Raw genomic sequence first — 7,710 nt, 5'->3', positions numbered from 1 at the left:
TGCAATCCACAGAAAGGGGAAATCCTCTGTCCTCCAGGAGCCGGGCGCAGCCAGAGCCTCTTATTGGAACTCTCCAGATGTGTAAGTGGGACAGGGATCCCAAACCCAGAGCGTTTGCAGAATGAAAACCCAACCCACGGGGTTTTACCAGTCTGGACCAGCGCTCCTCCAGTTCACCTGCCTCCAGTTCAAAGAGTATTTTAATGATTCTCCCCTAATGGTGCAGTCACTAACAGTTGGGTAAAGGGGCAGCAACACACTCCCAGATGAGCAGGGCAGCAGTGCACCACACAATGTGCCAGGCTCTGGGGTTGAAAGTGGGGAGTTAAAGCTTAATTGATAATTCCCCATGCACAGGTTGGTCCCCAGAGATCCCCTAGAGCTGCAGGGGTCTGGGGATGTGTCAGGAGTGAGCACCTGGGTGGGTGGGGGGGTCTTGTTCCTACAGCTGCTGCCCTTTCCTCTACCGCAGTTCCCTTTGCCCTTCCCCTCTGACCCTGTGCCAGATCCCAGTCTCTACCTCCAGCCCCTCTCCCCATTTCCAGGCCCCGCCAACACCCTGTGTCAGCCCACCCCTGCACCTCCTCCCCATCCCCAACCCTCCATATACCCCATGCCATTCCCCTCCGCCCTCCCTGTGCCATCCCCCACCCCCATACACCCTGTGCCACCCCTAGCCCCCATACACCCCATGCCATCCCCTTCCTGTGCCATCCCCCACACCCATACACCCCATGCTATCCACCTCCCTGTATCATCCCCTACCCCCATACACCCTGTGCCATCCCCCCTCCCCCTCCCTGTGCCATCCCCCACTCCCATACACCCTGTGCCATCCCCCCTCCCCATGCCACCCTACCCCCATACACTCTGTGCTATCCTCCCCTCCCTGTGCCATCCCCCACCCCCATACACCCCGTGCCACCCCCCATGCCACCCTACCCCCATACAATCTGTGCCATCCCCTCCCCTGTGCCATCCCCCACCCCCATACACCCTGTGCCATCCCCCCTCCCTATGCCACCCTACCCCCCATACACTCCGTGCCATCCCCCCACACACCCCGTGCCACCCCCAGCCCCGCCCCCGGCTCCCAGCTCCGCCCCCGGGGCGGTGGCGGCCGCAGCAGGCCCGGCGGGGTGGGCGGCCCGGCGCTGTCAGTCCCCGCGCGGCCCCGCCCTGCCCGGCTCAGTCCCGCTCGCCGCGGAGCCCGAGCAGCCGGAGCCAGCGAGACCCGCCGCCGAGGTACCGGGCGGGGTCACCAGGGAGGCAGTGAGTGGGGACTGTGGGGGGCTGGGGTCGGGGGGGGTATCTGGGTAGAGGCGGGGGGGGAGCAGTCAGGGTGGGGGCTGGGGTCGGGGAGTATATGGGTAGCGACTGATGGGGGCTGGGGTCAGAGGGAGGTTATGGGGGGCTGGGGTCAGGATGGGGTATCTGGGTAGAGGCTGGTGGGGGGGCTGGGGTCAGAGGGGGATTATGGGGGGCTGGGGTCAGGGTGGGGTATATGGGTAGAGGCGGTGGGGGGAGTAGTCAGGGTGGGGGCTGGGGGGTATATGGGTAGAAGCTGGTGGGGGGGCTGGGGTCGGGGGGGTATATGGGTAGAAGCTGGTGGGGGGGCTGGGGTGGGGGGGTATATGGGTAGAGGCGGTGGGGGGAGTAGTCAGGAGGGCTGTGTGAGGCCTGTTACAATGGGCATTGGGGTGTGAGGAGGTTGTGGGGACGTGTGTGGGTTGGGGGGCTAGGTGGGGACACTGGGGAGTTGGGGCATGACTTGGTTATGGGGGCTTCAGGGGTGAGATGGGGCCCTAGGGAGTTGGGAGTGGCAGGGCTGCTCTGGGGTGTGTGTGGGTCAGTGGGGTTGGCGGGGGGGTGGCTGTAGTGGGGTTCTAGCAGTGAGGTGTGGGGGAATGGCCTTCTCTCCTCTACCCTCTTTTGGGGGGAGGGGTTCTTTTTACCCCTTTGTCTCCCCTTCTCTTGGGAGTCCACCCCCCTGCCCTGCCGAAAAAGCCCCGCCTGGGTTGAGCTTTGTCTCAGCCCAGCAGCTGATGCAGGGAGGGTGGTTAGGAAACACTTCCGTGGCTGGTTCTTCCCTTCTTTTGGGAGTGTGCTGAGTAACTGGGGATGGGTGGGGGCCTGGGCTGCACTGGGGGGGGGGCAGGGGTGGAGAACAGCCAGCTGAGCTGAGCAAACATCCCAGCTAGCCTTTCCGTGACCATCTCTTACACATGTCCACCCACTTCCTGTGCAAAGGCCACTGCTTGTCTGAGTGTAGAAAGTGTGACTCTCTCCTTTGCCTTGTTACTCAGCGTAGGAGTGAGTGCTCACTGCTTGGTCTCCTGTGTCATTGTCAACTGGAGAACGCCTACAACTGACGCCATAGGAAGTTTGTTTGAACCAAGCTGACTGAAATGGTGGTGGTTCCCCCATGCACCCACTATTTGCCTTTCTGGGGGTGTGTGCATGCTCCTCTGGTCATTTTCATGTTAAAGGAGCAGTTTCCTGGTGCTAACAAACTGCATTTCCGTGTTATCTGAACAGCAACTCTGTGTTCTAAAAAGTGCTCCTGGCTTGCTACTGCGGTGGTTTTTAAACATTGAGATTAGGGGGTGGGGAGGAGGAATAGCTTTGTAGTGTCTTAGGAGTAAGTATGCATTCCAAAACCATGACTGAGCAGCTCTCTCCAGCACTAACAGTCTGGCAGCCAAGTCTTTTCAGCAACCGCCAAACCCCCTAAATCCAGCCTCAGCCTCGAGACAACCCGAGCATAAAACAGTAACTAAAAGTTGTCGAGTCAGTTTATAGTGTGCAATCCTGTGACTGGAAGACATGTTGTGTGCTGAGACCTCAAGCTGATTGAAACTAACTGGGTCATAGATAAAGGAAAATGTCACATTTTAAGCACATTGTGAAAAGGGTTTAAAATTGTGTTAAAACATAGGCAACAAACTATTTAAGGGCTTTACTTGTGCATTCCCATTTATATTCCACTTTCAGTCACATTTTACTTTCATTGTGCCGAGTGTCTTCTGACCTCCAAACAGCCGTAATTTATGGACGGTTTCCCTTCCTGAGCTAGGTGTGAGAGCATAGGGGCCTTAAACTGGAGTCATGTACCTAGTAGAAGATATTTGCTTAGACAGGTTGTATCTAAATGGAAAATGCTCAGAGCTACATGACCCACACCCAACAGGTTATCAGAAGTTTGTGTAAACAAAATATACATTGTAATCTTCTGTTTGTGTTTGTTAGAGCTATGAAATGTAAGGAATGTATTAGACAAATATTGATTGGCCCCAGAGCAATAGCAGCACAACACTACACCAGGTAGAAACACAGTTCCTGAGATTGTGGTATATTGTTGGAAGCTAATAACATGTCACTTATTCTTCAATATAAATGTTGGCAGAATCCCTTGTATTAATAAACATGTAATAAGAAACCTATGCTGCCTTAGAATGAAGATTCACTAGACAGCTTTGTGTGTGTGTGCGCGCGCGCGGAGAGATGGTGTCTCTAGATTCTACAGTGTGGTGGGTTGAACTGCATTTTACATAAAAAAAATTCTTACAAGTGACTCCTCTCCTTGAAAATTGAGATGTTGAGCCTTTGGATGTTGAGCCTTTGTTTCCCTACTTTGAAAAATTTTGTGGAACAGTAAACTTCCAAAAGTAGAGCCACATTCATCTGAATTCAGAGGTGATTTGCAGCAATAACTTCCTAAGGAAGTTAAGATCTTGCAGTGTTTCTCAGAACATGGAATAATCCTCACATCCTGCCCAGCATCCCTCCCAACACACTGTTATAAACAAATCCTTGTGTAGATGCCGTGTGAAATGGCAGCCACTTTAGCCAGCAGGAATCTGATGCACTACTGTGCAAGGCACACAGGGGATACACAAAGCAGGAAAGGTGGCATATAAACCCAAATTCTGTGCTTTCTAAAGGGGTCATGCATCAGATGAAATCAGGGTCAGTAGGCAACTGATTCCTGGATGCTGCTGAATGTTAACTTTTTTACAAGGTGCAATCTGCCATTTGTATAATGAATAGTCTTGTAACTGGCAAGCCCCTTATTAAATAAATCCATACAATAGGTGAAATACTTTGAGGTTATTGCCTTTGGGGAAAGGAATGAGTACGGGTGGTATCCTTTCTTGGATGAGAGGACAAAAATAATGTAGACTCCAGCTGGAATCAAAAAATGGAAGAAAGGCGGCTGTTTTTAGCACCTAGCAGTTTGCTTGTCGGTTGCCACACACTCCTTTAGTTCTAAAAGTTTTTCAGTCTGAGTTCTATTAAACTAAGATCCTGAACTCAAAGCAGTCTGACTGGTTTAGCAACTATAAAAAAGTTAGCTTTTGCACTTCAGTGTTGTGACATATAAAATATCAAAGTTAAAAGCTACAATTCTGAAGAAAGAGTATTGAGCTCAGCATTAGGTAAAGGATATGTTTAATGCATGTGAGATTTATTAATACCTATTGCCACAGGACTTTTCATTCCTGAGCTGAGACTTTATGAATGGGCCTAGCTCATTAGGCATTCTCCCATGCATATAATCTTGAAACTTTTTTAAAAGGGACTTTGGGTTAAAATTATTATAAATTTATGTTTGTTAATGTTTGCATGGTGTTTTGAATATCTGAAGAATTTCATATGTACCATTATTAAACAACAAATTCATAGATTCATAGACTCTAGGACTTGTAGGGACCTCGAGAGGTCATCGAGTCCAGTCCCCTACCCTCATGGCAGGACCAAATACTGTCTAGACCATCCCTGATATAAACAACAAGAGTGCCTAGAGGCCCCATTTAGGATTAAACACTGTTGATTAAACACTGTTGATTAATAAAACACTGTGCTCAGATTTGATGAACTAAGGAATGAAGTGATGGTTCCAACTCTCTGCCTTCTTCCATCTAGCTGCAGTGAGAAATAGGCTGTGTTGTCCCACAGCATGCAGGCATACATGCTTCAGGCACTGTTAGAACTGAAAGAATCTTTAAAATTCAAACTACCTCTCACCATTTATGCTGTTTGCTTTTTCATTTTTCTGAGCTTTGACAATGAAAACAGAGGCGTCAGTTTCACTTCCGTTTATGGTTGGTTTCTAGACAGTTTCACTTTCTCCTTTTCATGCACCATGCTGCAAACATTGCAAAGGAAATGTTTAAATCCAAGCTGTCTTTAATTTCACTAGGAGGGTAGCGATATTTCACTGGGAGGGTGGTGGAATGGGTTACCTAGGGAGGTGGTGGAATCTCCATCCTTAAAGGTTTTTAAGGCCCACCTTGACAAAGCCCTGGCTGGAATGATTTAGTTGGTGTTGGTCCTGCTTTGACCAGGGGATTGGACTAGATGATCTCCTGAGGTCTCTTCCAACCTAATCTATGATTATACACTTACATATGTAATGAAACTATTTCTAGTATGAGGATTTGTAAAATCTTTAAATTTAAACATAAATTTTGAGATTAACCCCCTCTAAGATACAGTCCTTAGTTTATTCTAATAAAATCCTGTAAGTGGCCATGGGAAGCTTGCAGGGGCGGCATAGAGGAGTTCACAGGTCATAAAGAAAGGGTAACTGCTTCTGTCTGACACCCAACAACCCCCCACTGAAAATACTCTAAACTGATATGATTAGATAAAGGAATAAAAACAAGTGCTTCTGGGGAGGGTTGTGGGAGCAGTGTAAGTTTATCTGGGAGTTGGATTGTTCATTTGTGAGGCTCATGCTTGTAGTCACAGGTCTAATTGTGTTAATTGTGAGTAATGATTATTTGCATGAATAAGGGCTGTAGACTTGGGCCCTTTGCTTTAAGTATAGTTACACAGACTGTGCTACCTACAAACTGTATGTATGTGAAATTGTGGTCTCTTGCTTTGCCAAAACATGTCACTTTGATCAGATAACTGAAAGCTGGGATCATTCCAGAAATTATGAAGGCAAAAAATAGTCTCTGGTCTCAGATTCTTTTTCCAAATTTTCATACCGGAGGCATTAGATAGAGTACAGTATGATATCCTGGCTCTTCTAATTTAGAGAGCTCAGTGGACATTGTTTCTCCCGATGGGGTACTTATTAAGCTTGATTGTGGAAATTTGATTTTCTTTTGACAGCCATAACTGGTCAGAGAGATGGGTTCGTTGCTAGGACCATTCTGCTTCCTCTTTGTTGAGAGTTTTATTTCATCTTGTGAAACAAGCAATTCTAAGGAATTATTTCTTTGGGCCTGTTCCTGTGTGTTTTGTGTGTGTACCTTTGCTTTTGCCATCCTGTCTGACCAAACAGTTTGAGTTCCCCCCAAGCTGAGTTGTCTTGTCTCATTCTTGATGTGTTCTGTCATTCCCATAAAGCATGGGCTTTCAGGTTGCAATGATGTGGTGTTTGTTTGTTTCTGATATTTCAGAGGAGTGATCAGTTTTGATTGGGGAGCCTGAGAAGGAGAGTTTCTTCATTTAAATTTCTTGGTGGGTTTCTCAAAGAGCTCTTGCTTATTTCCACTTGTCTGTTTCGGGTTCAGAGGTTGGCAGTTTGGGCATTGACTTTGTGGCTGGCCTGTGGCAAACTCATGTTAGTCCAGTTATGAGTTAATCACACCCCTGGTAGCTCCTGTCCTCTGTACTGCGGGGCTTGTGTGCTTTTGGGCTTTGTGGCATCAATCCTTTGTGCGCACACAACCATGCTTAGATGTGGAGTCAGTTTGTCCTTGGCTGTGCTGGTGAAAGGCATTTCCTTGTGCTCCCTTCTCCTGTTTGATTCTGTTTTCCACCAGTGTTTAAATGCTATGATCTCACTTATTCCATGTCTGTATGAAAAGTTGCATTGGTTTAAAGGAGGGGTGGGGACTTGGGCTTTTTAAAACTATTTAGTTAAAGCCCTGGGTGGATACCCTTACATTGATTTAAAACAGGCTTATATTGACTTGACTTAATTTGGTAATGAATTAACTTAAATTGCTCAAAACAAGCTAAGTCAATTGACTTAAACTAGTGCAATGTATAATGCAGTCAAGGCCTAAGGTGGCTTATGCTTTAATCTGTACAAAGTTTTTCCCTTCTGTTTCTGCACAGTAGTGGCTAGAGAGGAGGGGGACAGGTGAAAATGTTATCTACAGGGTAATCAACAGTGCTAAGAGCCTAGCCAGACAGTCTTCGCTAGACTTTTATAGGGAATCTCTGGCTCTCACTACCACTGGTGCAGTTCTGTCAGTGACAATGGTGAAAGGACTAGTGTAGACATAGACATGGCAACAGCATTTTGATCACACTGCTGAGAGTAGAAGGCACAGTGAAGACACTATTGAATGCCAGCGCACTGGCTATGCTAGCACTCCCCTGAGTGGTGGTGTCCAGCGTAGACAAGGCCAGAGGTTCTGATACCTTGCGACCGAAGGGGTGGCAAAGGATACACTGCTTTCTGTCCCTTGTGGAACAAGGGACAGCTGCTCCCTTCAAGTCCTCTTTTCCTCCTCTCCACTGGTGTAGGACAAGTGTAGACATGCCTTTTTAATGTATTTGGTTGTGGGGTGGAGAACCCCTGCAGGATAAGTGGTTGCGTTGCTGCTTGGATAGTGGTGCTTTTTAAAAAAGCTTATGCCCAAATAAATTTGTTAGTCTCTAAAGTGCCACAAGGACTCCTCGTTGAGTTTACAGATGCTAACAGATATATGCCACTGCCCATGGAAACTAGACACAGGAGAC

The 7,710-nt window shown here is 48.0% G+C and overlaps 1 protein-coding gene across 2 annotated transcripts in view; it reads left to right on the top strand.

Annotated features, from left to right (window-relative positions):
- Positions 1-1,134: 1,134 nt before the first annotated feature.
- RHOC (ras homolog family member C) overlaps positions 1,135-7,710 on the top strand; it is a 31,796-nt gene continuing 25,220 nt past the window's right edge. The window contains exon 1 of one of the 2 annotated variants that reach the window (XM_045013570.1): positions 1,135-1,245. The gene's annotated coding sequence lies outside the window, so the exon portion shown is untranslated. Of the gene's footprint in view, positions 1,273-7,710 lie in introns of both variants that reach the window. The other variant, XM_045013571.1, reaches the window with a different exon arrangement.

The sequence above is a fragment of the Mauremys mutica genome, chromosome 4 (assembly GCF_020497125.1).
Source record: "Mauremys mutica isolate MM-2020 ecotype Southern chromosome 4, ASM2049712v1, whole genome shotgun sequence".
NCBI lineage: Eukaryota > Metazoa > Chordata > Testudines > Geoemydidae > Mauremys > Mauremys mutica.
The sequence above is the reverse complement of the archived record's forward strand: the minus strand, read 5'-3'. Positions and strand labels throughout refer to the sequence as shown.